Here is a 20,532-nt window from a genome sequence, read left to right as displayed (position 1 = left end):
CTCTACCTTGGTACAAAGCTCCTCCTGAAAAAAGGCAGTGGTTTTCACAGAAATCAAAGAAGACATTCAGCAACAGCATCAATAATTAACTTCTGTTCCTTACTGTCATCCCCCAAGGAGGGCGCTTTTAAGGGAAGATCGTCAAAAGACAACAAAGAGAGCTAGATGGTGGTGACATTACAGGAGTCCGGGACCTCCCTGGAGGAGGTGCCCCTTGAGGCCGAAAAGACATTAGCCAGGTAGACCAGCTCCAGGATCACGCGATCCGTGTTTGTAAGAGCTAAAGCTGAGGCGTGTGAAGCGAGGAAAAGCTCATCTCGTCCACTCGCTGCTGAAACAGCGCAGAGGGCCACGGCCAAGCGGGATGCGCCCAGACGGGCTCAGGTTTCCTTAAACCCGCCCATCCCTTCCTGCCGTCCTCCAGGAGGCTTGTTCAGCTACACATGAGGCACTGTTTTAAGCGCTGGAGGTGTTGCGACGAGCAAAACAAAGCCCCTGCCCTGATGGCATTTATACTTTAGTGGGTGAGAAAAAAAAGATACATGTATATAATACACTTACATACATATATAATACACTATATAACATACGATATGATTAGTATATGTGACACTAATGTATCACAGTATACATTGTTCTATATAATTTAATAATATTGAATATGTTTATTAAATATTAAATAAGTATCGGATCTAAATTTAATGCAAATATTAAATTATATCTATGTTTCATATATATGAAATCTCAGATAGTGATAAATGCTGGTCGGTGTAAGTGACAAGTGGAACAGCCCTGCGCTAAATGCCTCCTGTATTTTACCGCGGAACAAAGCAGCTGGGGGCAAGCAGGGGTGTTACTGTTTCATGATGGACGGTGTCCAGGAAGCCACTGGGATAAGGTGACATTTGAGCAGAGACCTGAAGGAAGGAGGGGAGGGCTGTGCTGATCTGGGGGAAGAATTCTTCAGGCAGAGGCTCCAGGGGCAGAATCTCTGAGGTGGGAACAGGCAACGTGTGTGTCTGAGGGGCCAGGGGGAGGCCCCGAGGCTGGAGCAGAGGGAACGGGAGAGAGGTTGTCAGCAGGTGACGGCACCGTAGGCATGTCGTGGACCAGTGTCAGGATCCTGGCTTTTACCCTGAATGAGCTGAGATGCTTTGGAGGGTTGTCACCCGAGGCGACACAGGACCCGATCCACTGAAGACAAAACAACACAGGCGCGCTCGGGCTGCCGAGTAGAAACTAGACCCAGGGCGGCAAGGGGAGCTGGGAGGCCGTTTAGGAACATTTGGCGACCATTCAGGCCAGAGATGATACCAGATGCTGCCAGTGGGCCAAGTACGATGCGACAGAGAACTGACCCCTGGGTTTAGCTGTGGGGAAGCGCTGGTGACGTGGTCAAGGGCAGTTTCAGGGGCGAGGTGAGGATGCAAGGCCGACTGGAGTAGTCCAGGAGGGGCTGGAGAAGAGGAGGAAGTCACAGCAGTGGGGACACAGGGACAAAAGAGTTTGCTTTTGGATTGGGGAACAGCAGGGTGTTCGGATGCTCTTCAGGAGAGGATCCAGTAGAGAACGGAAAGGTGACTTCACAGGCACAGAAGGAGACAGATGCTGGAGGGGTGTAAGGGGACGGGTCCTCAGTCCCACTGGAGGGGCAGAGCTTAGACGCCATCAGAGATGGTTCGCAGTTATGGAAGAGAAGGCAGTGTAGACAGGCGGGGGCAGACGAGATGGCGGGGTGTGAGGAAGCACTGCTCTGACCGTCTTCTCTCTCGGTGGGGTAGGAAGTAAGGTCACGTTCACGCAAAATCAGTAGAGGGTGAATTTGGTGATTTGGAGATTTCCAGAGAGAAGAGAAATGGTGAAATAGTCTCCTAGAAGAGCGAGAGGGTGAGGGGGCTACAGAATCCTTGCAGGGACACAAAGTCCTACTCGAGTTTGAAGTGAAACCAGTCAGGTTGGTTGTGTGTTTTTTTTCCAACTACAGCCCGCAGGTTCAAGTACAAAATCGGTGGAGGGCTGGATTCAACTAGAGTTAGGATTTTGCTCAGGGGAGCAGGACACAGGGAGTGAGGTCACAGGCCCTAGGGTCAGTGGATTGTAGGTCTTAGTGGGGTCAAAGCATTGCTGGAACTGGGTAGTAGAGAGAGTAAACTATAAAGATAGGAGAGTGGGTTCTCGGAGGCAGCATGACCTCATTTGCTAATGGAAGGAAGGTGTATTGGCTTCCTCTTGCTGCTGGAACAGGTTTTCAAAATGTATTGGCTTAAAACAATACAGATGTATTATTTTATCATTATGAGAGGTCAGCATTCTGAAATGGGTCTCGCTGGGCTGAAATCACGGTGTGGGCAGGACTGTGTTCCTTTCTGGAGGCTCCAGGGAAGAAGCCACTTCCTGGCTCTTTCCAGCCCACGGCGGTCACCCATGTTCCTTGGGTCATGGTTGTCTTCCTCCGTCTTCAAAGCCATGTTCTCACATAGCATCGTTCCGACGTCCTCTTCTCTTCCCTCTTGCACATTTGAGAACGCTTGTGGTTACATTAGGTCCACCTGGGTACTGCAGTATACTCTCTCTGTTTAAGGTCAGCTGATTAACAACCTTAACTCTGTCTGCAGCCTTTATTCCCCTTTGCCGTGTCATGCAACATAGTCACAGATTCTAGGGATTAGAGTGTAGACATCTCTGGGTGGCACGATCATTATCTACACAGAAGGAGTGTAGTTACTGGTAAAGACAAGGTCTAGGTGTGACCGTGGGAGTGAGTGGCTTAAGTGGGTAGAGGACAAGTCGTTGGAGGAGAGAAGGTTTGGGAGACGAGAGGCTAGGGTATTGCAAGGGGTATCTGAGGGCGTACTGAAATCACCAAGCATTAGAGTGGGAATAGTATTGGAGAGAATGAGAGTCAATCAGGAAATAAAAATCACCAGTGAATGGAGAGTAAAGACCAGGGGATGAAGCAATTTTCATTGACAAGCTGTTGGGTGAGAGGAGGTATGGATAAAACAGATGCAGCCAAAGTTGGTGTCAAGGGAGAAGACATTTTCCAAGCTCTGCTTCTCTAGAAGATTCTTAAAAGGTAATCAAATGACAGAGAATTTCATCAGTGCAGAATTCCTTTATTCCATGTCTCAAGGTGAGCTCTCATACTTGTACGGTATTGTTTTCTATTTTTCCCAACATTTAAACATCTATCATCTCCATATATGCCCAACTGTGAGATGGAAACAGACAAGCCATGTTGTCCCTCTTTCTTCGTTTGGAAAATAAGGGATTCACTGGTAGCAAATAAGAGGAAACATTAGATCGACCGTGTGCCCATTCAGTTACTGAGCTGAGTTATTGAAGATACTGTGGAAAATACAGCAAAGAATAGCATCTAGTTTCTGTTCCCCAGGGGACAAAACTGTTGGGCCAAAAATCCTCTGGAGAATCTGATGAAAGATAAGAAATTTTGCCCCTAAAAAGGCACATACACACAAAATTTTACTTATAAGTTCATGACATCCCTAGTTTCCCTGAAGTCTCAAGGGGTCTGTGTAACCCAGGATAGAAACCTCTTGTCTAAATGCTGGGGTAAAACCATACGCAGTAGAAATGGACTTAACAGCATTAGGTCACAAGGGAGAGTATGATTGATTGGGCACCAATGAGTGGTACAGAAAATAGGAGTTCCGAGTCCTGAAGATAAAGCATCGCTGAACTGGGGGATAATTACGGAAAGACTGCATAGGGTCTCAAAGGATTGAGATGGTTGCATGAAAAGAGGGGAGACAGAATTTCAGGCAGGAAGAGGGAGAGGAGAGAAACTGGAAATTAGCTTGAATGTTGGGGAGACAGTCGATAGACCAGTCTGACCATCTGCGAAACGTGGGCAAAATGACTTCTAAGGAATATTTGTGAAAGAGAAAACTCTTGGTGAAAGCAACCTCCACCCCCCTAAACATTATTAATACGGTAGATGGATTTGGTTCAGGATGGACAGTGCATAAAATTATTATTGTAATGGATTCCATAGGGATTTCTAAATGTGTGGTGAACACTTTTAAAAGGTCTCTCTATCTTTAAAAGAAAATGCTGAAGCAGAAAAAAGTAACTTTCTCCTATTCCAAGTGAGAAGGTTCTCATAAGATCATATAAGAGCTCCTTGAATATTACATTTTTTCCTGTGACTTTTATGTACCTTTTAAGTGTTCGTAGCTTCTTCTGAAAAAGTGATTTATGAAGACCAAACAAAAGCCCTTGTTTATAACTGGGAAAAATAAGGCTTCCATTGCTCCAAGAGTTGGTGTAGGGTCCCAAGCTCATCTTCTGCTTCTCTTTCCTCCAACTTTCTTTTACTTTCTACAGAATATGAGCCGCCATGTGGCAGGGAGGAAGTAAAGTGGTTAGTACACTGTGGCTACTTTAAAAGCATTTAAAGAGGAGTCAAATCTTTGAAGAACACAATATCAAATGAAAAACAGAGGGATGATGATTAATAATTCTATCTAGAGCTCTGAGTTGCCGCACGGGAATCCAGATCTGAGGTATCACAGGGGAAAATCCTGTGCAGGACTCATCAAGGGACTGAATTACACCAAAATGAGATCCAGGTTAGCAATGTGGAGACCGTGAAGAAATCCCCTAAAAGCAGATTTTTCTGAGCTAAATTCCCCCTGGCAGCATAGCCATCGAGAGTAATTATGAGCATCGCAGAATCATAGAATGTTAGGACTGGAAGGGATCTCAGTGTCCTCCAGTCTGACTCCATAATTGATGCTTGAGGTTCCTCTCCAGCGCGGCAGCTCCTCTCTGAATAGACGTATCTGGAGACGGGCAAAGTCAGTGGTGTGCTGGTAAATGCTTAACAACTGGATCCCCAAAGAAGAAAGAAAGACTCTGACTGGTAGCATTTGCCAATTTGCATGGCGTATATACTCCCTCCATGGCCTATTCGAGCTTCCAACAAGAAATCTCCTTATGTCGTATTTCCACCGTATTACATCCGATACGAGTAAATAATCTTAGGAGCATAGGTAATAGTAAAACACAGTAAAATAATTAGAAAGTGATGAATTTGGAAATTTTTACCTTTTTATGGTGATGTTGTAGGATTCAACTTATAATAATGGCTGTATGTAATAATTTGGCCAGGCTGGCTCCATCACACCACTGACAACAGCCCTAGAAAAGGACTGAGTTCACCCTCCCTGGGAAGGCCATCAGCTGGTTCTGATCAGTGGAGACACCACCCAAGCACTCTCTTCTTGGCCTGTTCTCTCTGCCCCACTCCCACTTCTCTGTAGTTTCTTCCAACAACAAACACCATCCACAAAAATAAACTCCAGCTGGATTAGTGACCTAAATACAAAAGTAAAATCTTAAAGAACTAGGAGATACATAGATGGATATTTTTATAAACTTGGGGCAGGATAGACTTAAGCATGATATAGAATCTGGAAACTATGGGGGGAAAAAAGAAGAATGAGCAGACTTGATTTAATAATTTAAGACTTTTGTATAAGAAAATATTTCATTAGAAAAAAGTTCAAGGGAATTCACAGAATGGGAGAAAATATAAGTGCCGTATGTAGCAGGTTAGTAGCCATACTCAATTAAAAAGCTCTTAGAAACTAGTTAGAAAAGGTATATGTACCCCTGTGTAAATCACATCATTATTTACAATAGCCAAGATATGGAAACAACCTAAGTGCTCATAACGGATGAATGGATAAAGAAGATATGGTATATATATACAACAGAATACTACTCAGCGATAAAGATAAAATCTTGGCATTTGTAAAAAACCTGGATGGACCTTGATGCTCTTATGCTAAGTGAAATAAGTCAGACAAAGTAAAATGAATACCATATGATTTCACTCATAGGTGGAATGTAGAAGACAGACAAACAAAATAAGTGAACAAATCAAATGAAACAAAAACAAACAGGTCGATACAGAGAACGGAGTAGTGGTTACCACAGAGGAAGGGGTCGGGGGGGCGGGATGGCAAAATAGATAAAGGGCGTCAACCGTATAGTCACAGCTGGAAACTAAAATTTTGGTGGTGAGCTTGCTGTAGGGTACACAGAAGTAGAAATGTAATGTTGTACACGTGAAACTTACATAACATTATAAACCAGTGTTACCTCAAAAAATTATTTAATTAAAAGCTCTTAGAGGGCCTCCCTGGTGGCGCAGTGGTTGAGAGTCCGCCTGCCGATGCAGGGGATACGGGTTCGTGCCCCGGTCTGGGAGGATCCCATATGCCGCGGAGCGGCTGGGCCCGTGAGCCATGGCCGCTGGGCCTGCGCATCCGGAGCCTGTGCTCCGCAACGGGAGAGGCCACAACAGTGAGAGGCCCGCATACCGCAAAAAGAAAAAAAAAAAAAAGCTCTTAGAAATCAAAAAGAGGACCAAAAAATCCAATTGAAAAATGGGTCAAGGATATGAACAAGTAGAAACCACAGTAAAATGATATGGCACCTAACAGATGAGTAAACGTTAAAATGTTTGATAACCCCAGTGTCAGGGAAGCCATGGGAAACAGGCATTCACACACTGTTGATAAGAGTGTAAATCAAAGCAATCAACTTCAAGAGGGAAAAACAGTAATATCTAAAATAGAAAAATAAGTTAAAATGCATATACCCCTTGACCCAGCAGTTCGGTTATGAATTTATTTAAAATTTTTAAACTGAGGGACTTCCCTGGTGGCGCAGTGGATAAGAATCCACCTGCCAATGCAGGGGACATGAGTTTGATCCCTGGTCTGGGAAGATCCCACATGCCGTGGAGCAGCTAAGCCCGTGTGCCACAACTACTGAGCCTGTGCTCTAGAGCCCGCGAGCCACAACTACTGGGCCCACATGCCACAACTACTGAGACTGTGCTCTAGAGCCCGCGAGCCACGACTACTGAAGCCTGCACGCCTAGAGCCCATGCTCTGTGACAGGAGAAGCCACTGCGGTGAGAAACCCACGCACCACAGCAAAGAGTAGACCCCGCTCGCCCCAACTAGAGAAAGCCTGCACTCAGCAACGAAGACCCAATGCAGCCAAAAATGAATAAATAAATACATTTTTTTAAAAATGAGCTAAGGTCTGTGTACAAAAACGTTTGTCACAGCATGGTTGTACCTGTGTAATATTAGATACAATAAATGTTCTCTCATAGGAGACTGGTTGGAAACCTATGGGGTGGCCACAAAATATAAGGCAGTTAAACTGTTACTTAAAGATCTTGTACGTGCAAATAAAAATGGTCTCCAAGACTATATCGTTACGTGGAAAAAAGGTTCCAGGCACAGTGTTTAGGATTATTCCACTTACGTAAATTTAAAAGGATATGTGTTTATATTTGTGTAGTCATGTCTTTTTCTGGAAAGAAATAAAGGACACTGTGAACAGACATTACTGTTGGGTAGAGAGACTAGAGGTTGGGAGGTGAAAGATGTTTACCTTTCATTTTCTATCTTTTTATACTTAAAAAATACCAGGTTCATGCATCACCTTTATTTAGAGAAGAAACTCTTTTTTTCCCCCAGAAATAAATCAGGGTGTCTTAGTTTTGGCTCTCCAGAAGCCGACACCAGGACAGAGATTTGAGTGTGAGGGTTCATTGTGGTGGTGAACTTGAGAAACATGAGCAGGGAATGGAGGAGGGGAAGAGCTAGTAGGACAGGGAAGGCTGTCAGCCAAGAGTGTCTGTCAATCAGGTTACCACCAGGAGCAAAGGAACGCTGAGATCCAGTGAAAGACTCAAAACCAGTTAACCCTCCAACAGGGGCGTGCCCATTAGCTCCTGTGGGTCACTGATCGATGTCTGCTCTGGGGTGTTCATTCCATGGCTCACACACAGACAGAGCAAGCTCTGGTGGCCCTGGGAAGCCTCAGGCAAAGAGTCAGGACAGCCTGCCTGGCAGTGGTGGGTGGAGGGATGTAGGTGAGGCACTGGCCACATCTGCTACAGAGACCACAGCCGTCGTACCAGATTCTAATAAATCAATGATATGTGCATATTTGCTGACTTAGGAATCAAGTCCAGGCATGTCCCTCCTGATTTATACCAACTTACCTGGGCCCTGATCAACAATATATATAGGAAGACAGGTTTTATTACAGAATTGTTTTCGATTTTTTTAATTGAAATATAATTGATTTACAGTGTTGTGTTAATTTCTGCTGTACAGCAAAGTGATTCAGTTATATATATATATATATATAGAGAGAGAGAGAGAGACACACACACACACATATATATACACACACATTCTTTTTCATCTTCTTTTCCATGACGGTTTATCACAGGATATTGACTATAGTTCCCTGTGCTCTACAGTAGGACCTTGTTGTTTATCCATCCTGTAGATACTACTTTGCATCTGCTCATCCCACACTCCCAGTCCATCCCTCCCCCACCCCACCTTGGAGACCACAAGTCTGTTTCTGTGTCTGTGGGTCTGTTTCTGTTTCATAGGTAGGTTCATTTGTGTCATATTTTAGATTCCATATATAAGTGATATCATTTGGTATTTGTCTTTCTCTTTCTGACTTACTTTGCTTAGTGATAATCATCTCTAGGTCCATCCCTGTTGCTACAAATGGCATTATTTCATTCCTTTCTGTGGCTGAGTAGTATTCCATCATATATGTGTACCACATCTTCTTTATCCATTCATCTGTCGATGGACATTTAGGTTGTTTCCATGTCTTGGCTGTTGTGAATACTGCTGCTGTGAACATAGGGGTGCATGTATTTTTCTGAATTAGAGTTTTGTCTGGATATATGCCCCAGAGTGGGATTGCTGGGTCGTATGGTAGTTCTATTTTTAGTTTTCTGAGGAGCCTCCATACTGTTCTCCATAGTGGTTGCACCAACTTACATTCCCACCAACAGTGTAGGAGGGTTCCCTTTTCTCCACACCCTCTCCAGCATTTGTTATTTGTAGACAGAATTGTTCTTAATACAGTGGAACCAAACCAAAAAATCCAACGCGAATGTGAACCAGTAGGTGATGAATCAAACACATCGTGGTGTATCCTATGTAAGAAGCCAAGAGAAAGAGTAAGGTGTATCTTGTTAACTTTCATGACAAAAATCTCTGAGACACATTATACTGTATAACGATGTCTGTAGCAGGGTGTCATTTTTGTAAAGGAAAAAACAAAACAAGCAGGTGAAAACACACACAAACTCCCAGTCGAATATATGTGCACTTATGTGTACACAGAAAAAGATCAGGAAAGATAAACAAGTTGCAAGAGTAAATGCAGTTTAAAGTATATGTTGTTGTATGTTTGAATGTCTTATTATATGCTTTAATTTACTGTAAAACCTACATTGTATTGAAAGGAGGGCTAGAAATCATATATATTTCATAGATTACTGCAGAGACTAGCTGAGGTGATACATGTAAAATGTCTAGCACAGAGAACCACATGCAGTCAATCTTCAATAAATGATTGGTATCAAAGGAGACAGCTTTTCCAGCCTGAAGAGCCCTTGGGTGTAAAGTGAGTCGGATGCTCTTCATCTCCTCCCACACCTCTTGACTGGTCCATCATTTGCGAGCCTCCTACCAGCCAGGCGTGGGGGATTATTTAGGGAAGAGGACCAAGTCCCACCCTCGTGAACTCACATTCTGCCAGGCAGGCAATAATCCAAAAAAATGTGCAACAGGCCACGAGGTATCAATGCTCTGGAGGAAGATGAAGTGGTGGGTGGGGGGCGGGGAGGGGAGAGTTGCAGGCAGGGTTGCTGTTGTTTACAGATGGTCTCTTATAAAGTGGTGTTTGAGACTTTGAAGAAGAGGAGAATATTTGAGGTATCAGCTCTCCGAAAATAGGGAAGGGTGAGTGCAAAGGCCCTGAGGGAGGTGTGCTTGGCCAGTCTGAGGAAGAGCCAGGAGGCTGACACGGCTGGAGCCGAGGGGACGGGGTGGGCGGGGTGGTCCCACAGGCAGCAGGCTGTGGGGCGTGTGGGTCTGGGCAGGCTCACGGCAAGGCAGGGGCTTTGCTGAATGAGATGTGAGGTGATTGCAGGGGGCAGGGGTGGTTAAGCGGCCTGGATGTCTTAACATCACTGTGGTTGCAGTGCAGACAGTGGATGGGGAGAGGGGCAGGTGGGCCTCCTTTACAGGTGGGAGAAAGAAGACCCTGGGTGTGACCATGGCAGTGAGTGCAGGGGTGGAGTGGAGGGGGTCACGTGAAAAAGAGTTGAAAGGTGAAAGCAGCAGAACCTGGTAATTCATTAGATGTGAATTAGGAAGGAGAACTAAAAAAAAAAAAGCCAAGAGTGAGGCTGAGGTGACACTGAGACTGCTGAAAGTCACAGCTCTGAGTAAGTCTTGAGGGAGAGGGCTCCCAGGAGCCCTTGCGCAGTCAGCGTCTCCAGCCTCTTGCCCAGCCAGGTCCCCTTCTACCTGACACACACTTGAATTCTCCAGCTGCACCAAGTTACTGAGTTATCCAGAATGCCTTTGCCCTACTTGGCTGCCTAGGAACTCCGCTTCATCCTTCAAAACCCAGCTCAGGCATCACCACCTCTGGGTGGCTAAATGCCACAGCTCACATGAATCGTTCACTCTTCTGCATCGCTCCGGGCCTCGGGCAGTCTAGTGCACAGCTTCCCAGCCAATGTGAAGTGGCGCATCGGGTATGCAAACAGATCACAGGCGTGCCCTTGGGCCTTGAGGTGTCCAGTTGGGCCTAGAGTAGCTGGAGCTCCTGGCCAGTCACCTCCAGCTGCCAACAGCACATCCATTGACCCTAGAGGACCACACAAATGTTTCCATTTTTCTGTGCATGCGACGCCCTGGGGGGAAGATGGATGCGCTAAGGATGCTAAATTGGAACCTTTAGTCTCCGTTTCAACTGAGGCCACAAGCAATAGATAAAATATTCCAAAATGAGCTGCAAGATTTGCAAGGGATGCTTATGAGGACCAGTTTTCTACTTTCAGCCCACCACCCACCTCCAGACTCTACAGGGTAACACAGAAGCCGAGGAAAGAACTGCAGTTCACAGGAGAGAATTTGGGGGGAGAAAGCTAAGCAGTGGGTCCCACCCAGAAGAATGGGGTGACTCCCTCAAAACAGTCCACAGGGGCTTTGAGGAAGTATTTGGAGGCTTAACCTTTGTCCCTGAAGCTGGCGGGACACGATGGGCTGGAGCCTGGCTGAGTCTGGAGGGAGAGCCCGGTGGGTCAGCCACCCTGATGGCCGAGCAAGGAGAGGCGGCCGCCTGGGGACCAGCTTGCGCTCAGAGTTGGTGGGCAGAGGGCTCACAGCGTTTCCAGATGGCGGGGTGAGCCCCATTCAGCAGGAAGAGGGAGCAGGGGGGCCAGGTAGAGAGCGAGGCGACCCTAGTAGGGCGCGACCTTAGTGTCTGGGAGCCGAGGAAAGGGTGGAGAGTGGACAGCAGAGGGGATGCACTCAGCAGAGGGGGCTGCGGTGAGACCCTGGCTGGACTGTGGCCGAGCTGGGGACGGGGCCCTGGAGGGTCTGGGAGAACCACTGAAGGCATCGCACGAGAAAGAAGCTGCTGGAACATAAGCGGGGCCGAGAGAGAGAGGCCGATGCACTGCTGCTGGTGGTCCAGGAGCAGCTCCCGGCTTCCTGACCTTCCCCCGCATCGCCCCCCCCCCCCCCCCCCCGCTCACCCCTCTCCGCGGCAGGCAGGAATCCGAGCCACAGCTGGGGGTGGGCCGGCTGGGGGCACCTCGCCCCCGCTGCCCTCAGCCCGCGGTCCGTGCCAGGGGAGGGGCGGGCGAAGTTTTCCTGTGCAATGAAGTGCGAAGCTTTTGATTATCACACTTGCTGGCCATATAAATCACTGAAATGAGCTGGTGTTCGGAGATTTAAATGACTGGGATGTTTCTCACGTCTAAATGTGATCAGGAAAGTCACTGGCCCCTGATTTTTCCCCGCCGAAAGCTCTAAGGGGAGGCTGCGGGTGGAATGCGCTTCCCCGCTCGTTGCGCGCTGTGGTCCTGGCTTGTCCGTCCTCACACGTGCGCCGCTGACCGCGTCCTCCCCCGCCTGCATCCGCTCCTTGAGGGCAGGAGCCACACTCACACCTGTCGGCTCCTAGGATTTGGGGCAGCGCTGGGCGCACAGGGGGCACCGTGGAGCTTGGGGGACGGACCCAAATGCCATCCCGTCGCGCTTCATTTCTGTTTCTTTCTCCCCAGTTTTCTCAGTTGGAGCCCCTCGCCTCTGTGCCTGGAAGGAGTTGCAGGTGTGTGTGAGCAGAGAGTGGTCACCCACAGGGCCCCGGCGCAGCTCGGGGGGCCCTCAGGTGAGTCCGGCGGGGCCGACAGCCAACACCAGTTCCCTTCATCCCAGCAGCATCCCTCCCACCGCCCTGCTCCAAGTCGTTTTTTCCAGTCTCTCCCCCAGTGGACACCCCGCTTCCCCGTCACCTTATGGAGCGTCACCTCTTTCTTACCTGCGTGAGTTACATCCCTTCTCCATCTTCATTCACTGAGAATTCCACACACGTGGTGATGCAGGCGTCCCTACATCTACGTCACTACGCCTGTGTTACAGGCATCACGGCGGCATGAGGATGCAAGAACTGCCACCTGGCTTCCTCTGAACCACTGCCACGTGCGTCGTCCCCACGTCGCTCCAGACTCTGGGGACAGCCGAGCTCCGGGACCAGTCAGCCTCCAAGGTGGGACTCGATTTAGCCAAAGGGCAACAGCTAAATCATTTTGCTGAATACCTGAAACTAACGCAACATTGGAAATCAACTCTATTTCAGTAAAAGCAAGTTAAAATAAATGATGGGGACAGAGTTAGGAGGTGAGGAAAATTGTCTGATGCCGAAAAGCACCTGAGCTGAACTGGAAAGAAGATGTTTCTGAGGAACTTGGTCAGAAAACGTGGCAGGCAGTCTTCGGGCTTGGGTTGTCTGTCTGCAGCTGTGACACATGGGCATGACCGCCTGCACCATTACTTGGAGACTCAGGTGAGACTAAAGATGTCTAATAAAGTGTGCTTCACATTGATAAGACTCTGGAAGCAAGAATAGAATTTTATTGTCTAGTCTGGCAGAAATTACTAAAGCAGTCATAACTGAAAACCATGCGCCTGATTCTTTGAGCTATGTACACGAAACGCTCTTAAGTCCGTAGGGTTTGGTAACAGGGCGATTACTTGCAGTATGTGAATGGAATGATTTCCTCTTGGCCAGAGAATACACGAGGAAAGGAGATTACCCGCCTTATGGAGTATTTGCTGTGTCCCTCTCTGTGGATGGGCCCACCACTATCCCTTCACTTCCTCTATCGAATACAAGCCCTGGCACACACCTTGCCAACCACTCCTCACCTGTGGCATCGTTCCTCGGGGGCGGGCAGAGGATGGCCCAGCTGGAGGCGGGACCATAGGAGAGGCAGGAACCCCCAACCCACTTTCTCCGCATCCCAGTTCCGGGATCCAGGCCAGGCAGCACAGGGGCTCTGCCGGTGGCCCTCTCCCCTCTCAGAGGGGGCACAGGTGCGGAGTTGAGAAACTGAGGGCTACGGGCACTCCCCTTAGCTTCTGCCCTGGTGCGGGGCAGGCACCGGGGTGCCCTCTTGCACTTGGGGTACCTGCCAGGGATTCCCAGTCCCCCCCAGGACTGCAGTCTTCTCCTTCTTCAGGCCTCGCACGGTCTCTGCTTTCCCCCAACAGGAGAAGACCTCAGCACCTCAGGGCCACGCAGAAAATGCCTGCCCTTCCAGATCCTTCAGTGGGGGACAAAAGCTTTCAGTCCTCCAGCAGAGATGGGGCTGCAGTGCAAACCAGAGCTTCCCAACCTCTGTGCCAGTTGTCAGTGTATCGACAAACTGGTCCCCTCAGGTGTCGGGCACCTCGGCAGGGCCTGGAGCCTCCCTCCTCATTTCTCTCCACGGTCCCTGAGATGGTACAGGTATTACCATTCCCTGTGACAGCCATGACATGCAGACAGTCTGGACGGCAGCCGATCGTCCTAGTGAGGAGATTCTGGTGAGGATGGGCCCCAGTTCCGCCAGAGGCATCTCCGCCCCTCAGCTTTTTAGCCAGAGCATCACTACCCGCCGGAGGAGCGGCCGGGTGCAGGGCTGGGGGGCTCTGCGCCATGCCCGGGGCGCTGGGCAGACCTGAGCCCTGTGGGCCCCACTGAGCTTTTGAATTGGAAGGTTCCCCCATTATTCTAACCACACCAGAATCCTCCCTGGCTGCTTTTCTTTTGCTCCAGTTTCACCCAAGGGTAGAGTTGGCCTCAGCCAGCATCCTGCCCTCGCCCTTCTCTGGCCCTGTGCTGGGAACCCAGAAGCAGGTGTGGAAGCCCGTGGCTGTGCCCTTAGCCCTGGTCGCAGGGGACACGGCCTCCCGTTAGCATGCTGCAGGAAGACTCCAGAACTGACACCCATGCTCGGCTTTGGGGGGTTTACAAAACACATCCTGCCCCCCAAAATTGCAGAGCTATTTTAAAATTCAAATGGGTTATATTTTCTAAGCCAGAGCTACGTCGCTTTCCCCAAAGCAGTTTTCAGACATTTCAAAAACGTTAGCTGGTGAGTCAGAAATCTCCTCTTACTCTTTCTGTTTTCTCTCGCTCTGAAAATACGTATGTATACATAAGCACACGTCACGCTTGGAGGCGTATCTTCTAGGATGTAAATAACAAAGGAAAGAGTGTGGCGGTTGGAATCCTGGTGCTTGGAAGAGATGGGTCTGTGCTCTGCGTCCCAGCACAGCGTTTAGCACATTGTTACACACGGAGCGTCTGTGGCCTTCACGTGCACCCTCGTCTTCCCCTGTGCTCGACGACCTGACCCGCGAGGCCGCTGGGCTGACTTCCCGCGCTCGCGCCACGTGCTTGGAGAGTTCCCAAGGCCGGCAAGTCAAATGTTGCGGCCAGGTCGTCGCCTATTTCCAGCAAAACGAGTTCATATCCATTTAGGCCCGTTTTACTGCTCTTTGTTATAACTATTGCCAAGGAGAAACGAGCAGGTTTGGGGACCACAAGGCAAAATAATATTTGAAATTTTAACATATGCTTATTTCTTAATATTGTAAGCACCCTATTGTGACTTGGGGACTTTTGTGTTAGTCTTCGATCCCTCTCCCACAGAGTCTGGGAGGACTGGGTGCCCGGGCCTTGGCCTTGGGATGCACGGTCTCACTCGCCGTGCACAGAGGCGGTGTCCTTCGCACACAGCGGGGCTGAGTGGAGGCTCCAAGCTCGTGTGGCCTGAGACATTCCATCGCACAGGCTCTCCTAGCAACATGGCGACGCCAGCAAACCCAACAATGACCTTTTGTCGTTAGCTCTATAAAGCCCGTGGCATGAGTCTCACCAGAAAATTCAAAGGATATTTTGCAAGCGAAGAGCAATTTCCAGCTGAAGCTTTGAATCGGTTGCTTTTCCCCCAATCTGCAAATATCAAACTGGACCGGCACCAGATTGTCACTTCAAGAGCAGGACGTACCCAAAGAGGTGAGTCTGGACCGTCCCAGTCCTGGCTCTGGTTAGGGAACCACTTGTGTACCACCGGCAAGTCACTTAACTCTCTAGATCTCACTGCCCTCATCTCCACGCCTGAGCAACTGCTTCTGGACAGTGCAGGGGACTTGCTAACCGTCCAGATCCCTGGGCTGACACCCGTTCTCCTGCTGCATCAGAATCTCTGGGGCTGTGCTCCACAAACGTGACTTTCAACCAAAGGCAAATAGATGACGTTGCTGAACAATTGTAAAAGTGCTTAGGTAACTAGCTTTCTAATTTGTTTGCTTGGCATAAACAGGGCCAATGCACACTTAGAACTGGCCTGTTGTGTATGTGGTGGGGAGCGTGTTTTTTCTCTAATAGATTTTATAAAGGACTAAACCAACCCATTTTCTTTGCTGTTTCTGATTAGCTATCCTCTATAACAGACTATAAATCATGCACCCCTATCAGGAAAACACTTTTGAGCATGTGTTTCCAATATTGGCACTTTAAAAATATTGAATATTAATATCTGTATTTATATACTATATTGTGCTTTAGTAGGAACATATTATGAATATGTTCCTAATACTTAAAAAATGTTTTTAAAGGAAAAAAGTTGAAATAAGATTTAAGATTTTGATTAGAGAAAATTTTGGTTTAGTACTTTGTGACATAGCGAGATCAAAACCAATTTGTAAACAGCAAAGATTTACTGTACAGCACAGGGAACTATATTCAATATCTTGTAATAAATTATAATGGAAAAGAATAGAAAAAGAAGAATATAGATACATATATATATATGTATGTATAACTGAATCACTTGGCTGTACACGTGAAACTAACATAATATTGTAAATCAACTTCAATAAAACAAACAAGAAACAAATTTCTGATGTTGGTTTTGAATTCGCTATCTTTTATTATTTAGTTATAATAAATGAAAACATGCTTCACAAAGATACGTAGATTTAAGTGGAAGAAGTGCCCTTTTTTTCTGCACTTACTAAATTATGATACTGATTTTTTAATTCCCTCCACTAATTATCCCAAGGTTTCTTACGGGCTAGTACATTTCCATTTTTTCTGAATATCAAATTGATGTTGTTGAAAATTAGAAAGTGTGGCACTTTTTTACATTTCTAACAAACATATTTAAAACGTGATAAAATTCTTCATTTTGAAAAACTGGGGACAGGGTCGAAAATTCTGTTTCCAGAATTTTTATGTTTGCAGATATGAGTTTTTACATTGTTTGTGACAGTAAAAGCCATGTAAATCAGAAACATTCTCAAACATCCAGTTTCAAAATTCTCTTTCCATAGCATGAATTTCTTTCAAAAGTTACTCCTTCCTCACTCATTTTAACATCATTTTCGCAAATGGACAGATTAAGCATATTTACTTTTTGGAAATGTCTGCCAGACTGTGTGTCAACCCCTTATAACCACACCCCAAAAAAGCCAGCACATTTGGAACATTTGTATTTGTAAAAGAATAATGACCATTTCAAATTTAATCACGTTTTTAAGCGCTTTGCCATCAGATAACTTACAACCATCCGAGGGCACAAGAGATTTTCATGGTCATTCCCCTATTTCTTTTTTTAATGACATCTGGTAGCATTTGGGGGATCTCTGGTTCAGTGTTTCTGCTGCAGTGACATCCTTGTGACTGATGCTGTCAGCGAACGTCCTGGGAGGGACCAGGTCTGGGCGCTTTCCTCCATGTCCTTTCTTTTTTTTAATTCTGCCAAAGCTGCCACTCCATAAGTGGTTATACTTATATGGATACCACCTCACTCCCACTTCTTTTTTTTTTTCTTTCTATCTTTATCTTCTCCTTTCAATTTTATTGAGATATACTTGACATACATCACTGTGTAAGTTTAAGGTGTACGGCATCATCATGTGACTTACATACATCATGAAAGGATAATCGCAATAAGTTTAGTAAACATTCGTCATCTCCTATAGATAAAAAATCAAAGAAATAGAAAAAAATTTTGTTTTCCTTGTGATGAGAACTTGTGTTAGGATTGACTCTCTTAACAAATTTCATATATAACACACAGCAGTGTTGATTCTACTTATCATGTTGTACATTGCATCCCTAGAACTTATTTATCTTAAAACTGGGAGTTTGTACTTTTTGACCACCTTCATCTAATTAAAGAAGCCATACTTTGATGAGCATGTATCTTTGTCTGGTACGTCTTTTCTTTGGCAGCCCATATGAAAGCCTTTCTGCAGGTATTTCATTATTGAAACAATCCAGCCGCTCAATTATGGAGTCGTGTTAGAAGGCTCTCAACTTTCGTTCTTCCGGCAATCAGCCCACAGTGTGTCATTTTTTCTAACACTTTGCTTGTGTCTTCTAAAAGGTTTTCTAACTAAAGAGAGCGTTTTCATTTTTCATTATTGCTTTATGTAAATTATTTCTCTGCTGCAGTTTCTCTAACGGTGTATTTGCTATTAGATAAGAAATCTCAAAAGTAGCTTCTAAATATTATAAAAATTTAGTAAGTTATTTTAAAATCCTGGATGGAGACTCACACAACCATACACTTCAAACAAAACAAGAGGCTTGGTTTTTTATGTTCTGGAATTTTAATTTTAAGTTGCTTTTGCTAACCATGCTAATTTTGTTCTGTCATTTTCTAATATAGCAAAGGAACGCTCTACACTTAGGTCAGTGTTCATTGTTAACAATAATAGATGTAAAAAGCTATATTTCAAATAGACTTTTTGTAAGAACTTTTTAATTTGAGAGAATTTTAGATTTACAGAAGAATTGCTAAGATAGAACGAAGAATTCCCATATACCCTTCATTGCAGCTTCCTTTAATGTGGACGTCTGATATAAGCATAGTAAATCCATCAAAACTAAAAAATTAACACTAATAAAGTATTACTAACTATAGACTTTATTTGAATTTCTCCAGTTCTTCCATTATTGTGCTTTTTTTCTGTTCCAGGATACCACGTCACCGAAAGAGTCAGCAGCCAATGCCACATAATAATTTTGTGAAGATTTGTTTAGTTAAAACGAGATGATATTATTTGGCATTCCAGTTCACCAAGGAGCTCCTGCAAGTGTTACAAGATGCTGAAAGCAGGGGTGGCTTTGTCCCTTTCTTTCCTGCTGTGGAATTAGGACTCTGTTTTCCACTGGACCGGAAATAAGGTTGGTCTAGCTTGTGGGCCAAATAAGGGGCCAGTCTTCATATGTTTATTAAATGTTGGGGAAACTTTACTTCTTCCTTGCCTTTCCTTTATATATATATATATATATATATTTTTTTTTTTTTTTCCGGTACGCGGGCCTCTCACCGCTGTGGCCCCTCCTGTTGCAGAGCACAGGCTCCGGACGTGCAGGCTCAGCGGCCATGGCTCACGGGCCCAGCCGCTCCGCGGCATGTGGGATCTTCCTGGACCGGGGCACGAACCCGTGTCCCCTGCATCGGCAGGCGGACTCGCAACCACTGCGCCACCAGAGAAGCCCATTTCCTTTCCTTTTTAGAGACAAAAATTTGTATCCTTAAAAATTCTCAAACTTCCTTTCTATAGCAAATGCCCCTGCTATAAAGAGAGGGTCAGGGTCTTTTGTACTCCCTGGAGCACCCACATCCCATTTTGGGGAACACTGCTCTATATTGTATTCATGCTCCTTTGGTGGTCCAGAGAATCAGCCCTAAATTCCTGCTCATATTAACAAGGGCTAAACTAGGAAAACTGGACAATTTCAGTGTCTTGTTCTGACATTGCCTGAATTATGGTCTATAATAGACAATCATTGAGAAACCTATTAAGGCAGTGAGTACACCCTAATAAATTTCTCCAGGAAGCACCTCTTAGACCATCGCTCAACAAATTGTTAAAACTTCTGGTACTTTGGGCAGGGTGGTGTGGGGAAAACCTCTGGGGGCTGAGAGCCGATAGCCCTGGGGCACCGTGTCAGTCACACCACAAACTCGTGTGACTGGAAATTGAATCCTCGATAGCTATGTCATTCACTTACTGAAGGAACAGATAATGTTGTGGATACTGTTCTGTGCTGCCTGACCCCCCTTCAAGAAGGAGCGACTTCTCCCCCAGCTGCTGGGGATGTGCTAGAAGGCCCTTACCGTCAACCCCCTTTGGGGATTGCCTCAGCTGAAGAAAACTGCCTCAGGCCCACCTCCTCCCAGGACCAGCCAGCATCCAGTGCCCGATCCATGGGGCGTGAAGGCCTGGCCCCTCCTCCCATCTTGGAGCAGCTCTGAGGGGCCATCCGGCTTCTGACTCCCCAGGGGTTGGCTTTGCTGGGAATCCATCGCAGACCAACTTCTCCATCCAATCCCGCTTCCCCCCTCCCCTCCACAGGAGCACCCCCTAACAGATGTTCTGCACACGAGTCTCAGCTCAGAGAATCTGCTTCCCAGAAAACCCACCTGCCACATAGGGAAGTCAAACAAGCCAAAACAGTGTGCAAGGGAAAATAAGCACACCTGTGCTTGCGGATGCATCCAGAGATGGTCCTGAGTGTGTGAATGTGTACATAGAAAAAAAAAATACGTGTTTTGGGACTTCCCTGGTGGCGTAATGGTTAAGACTCTGCACTTCCAATGCAGAAGGCCCAGGTTTGATCCCTGGTCAGGGAACTAGATCCCACAGGCATGCTGCAACTGAGAGTTCACGTGCCACAACTAAGGAGCCCACGTGCTGCAACTAAGGAGCCCATGTGCCACAACTAAGGAGCCAGCCTGCTGCAACCAAGACCCAGTGCAACCAAATAAATACTTTTTAAAAATGTGTGTGTGTATATATGTGTTGGCCATTTTCTTAGAAAAATTGTAGCATCTTATGCTTTTTTAGTTATATCATATTTTAAAATCTTAAAATTTATTTTTACATAGTGATACATAAAGTTTTAAAATCACTCGAGGGCTTCCCTGGTGGTGCAGTGGTTGAGAGTCCGCCTGCCGATGCAGGGGACACGGGTTCGTGCCCCGGTCCGGGAAGATCCCACGTGCCGCGGAGCGGCTGGGCCCATGAGCCATGGCCGCTGGGCCTGCGTGTCCAGAGCCTGTGCTCCGCAACGGGA

The 20,532-nt window shown here is 46.6% G+C and overlaps 1 protein-coding gene across 17 annotated transcripts in view; it reads left to right on the top strand.

The window, feature by feature from the left end:
- ZNF438 (zinc finger protein 438) overlaps positions 1-20,532 on the top strand; it is a 388,718-nt gene that overhangs the window by 85,647 nt on the left and 282,539 nt on the right. For 16 of the 17 annotated variants that reach the window (XM_082619994.1, XM_082619999.1, XM_082619983.1 and 13 more), the window contains 2 exons: positions 12,173-15,453; positions 18,425-18,633. The gene's annotated coding sequence lies outside the window, so the exon portion shown is untranslated. The remainder of the gene's footprint in view (positions 1-12,172; positions 15,454-18,424; positions 18,634-20,532) is intronic. The other variant, XM_082620003.1, reaches the window with a different exon arrangement.

The sequence above is a fragment of the Mesoplodon mirus genome (assembly GCF_964341445.2).
Source record: "Mesoplodon mirus genome assembly, chromosome: 4".
NCBI lineage: Eukaryota > Metazoa > Chordata > Mammalia > Artiodactyla > Ziphiidae > Mesoplodon > Mesoplodon mirus.
This window is presented reverse-complemented; position numbering and strand designations above follow the sequence as displayed.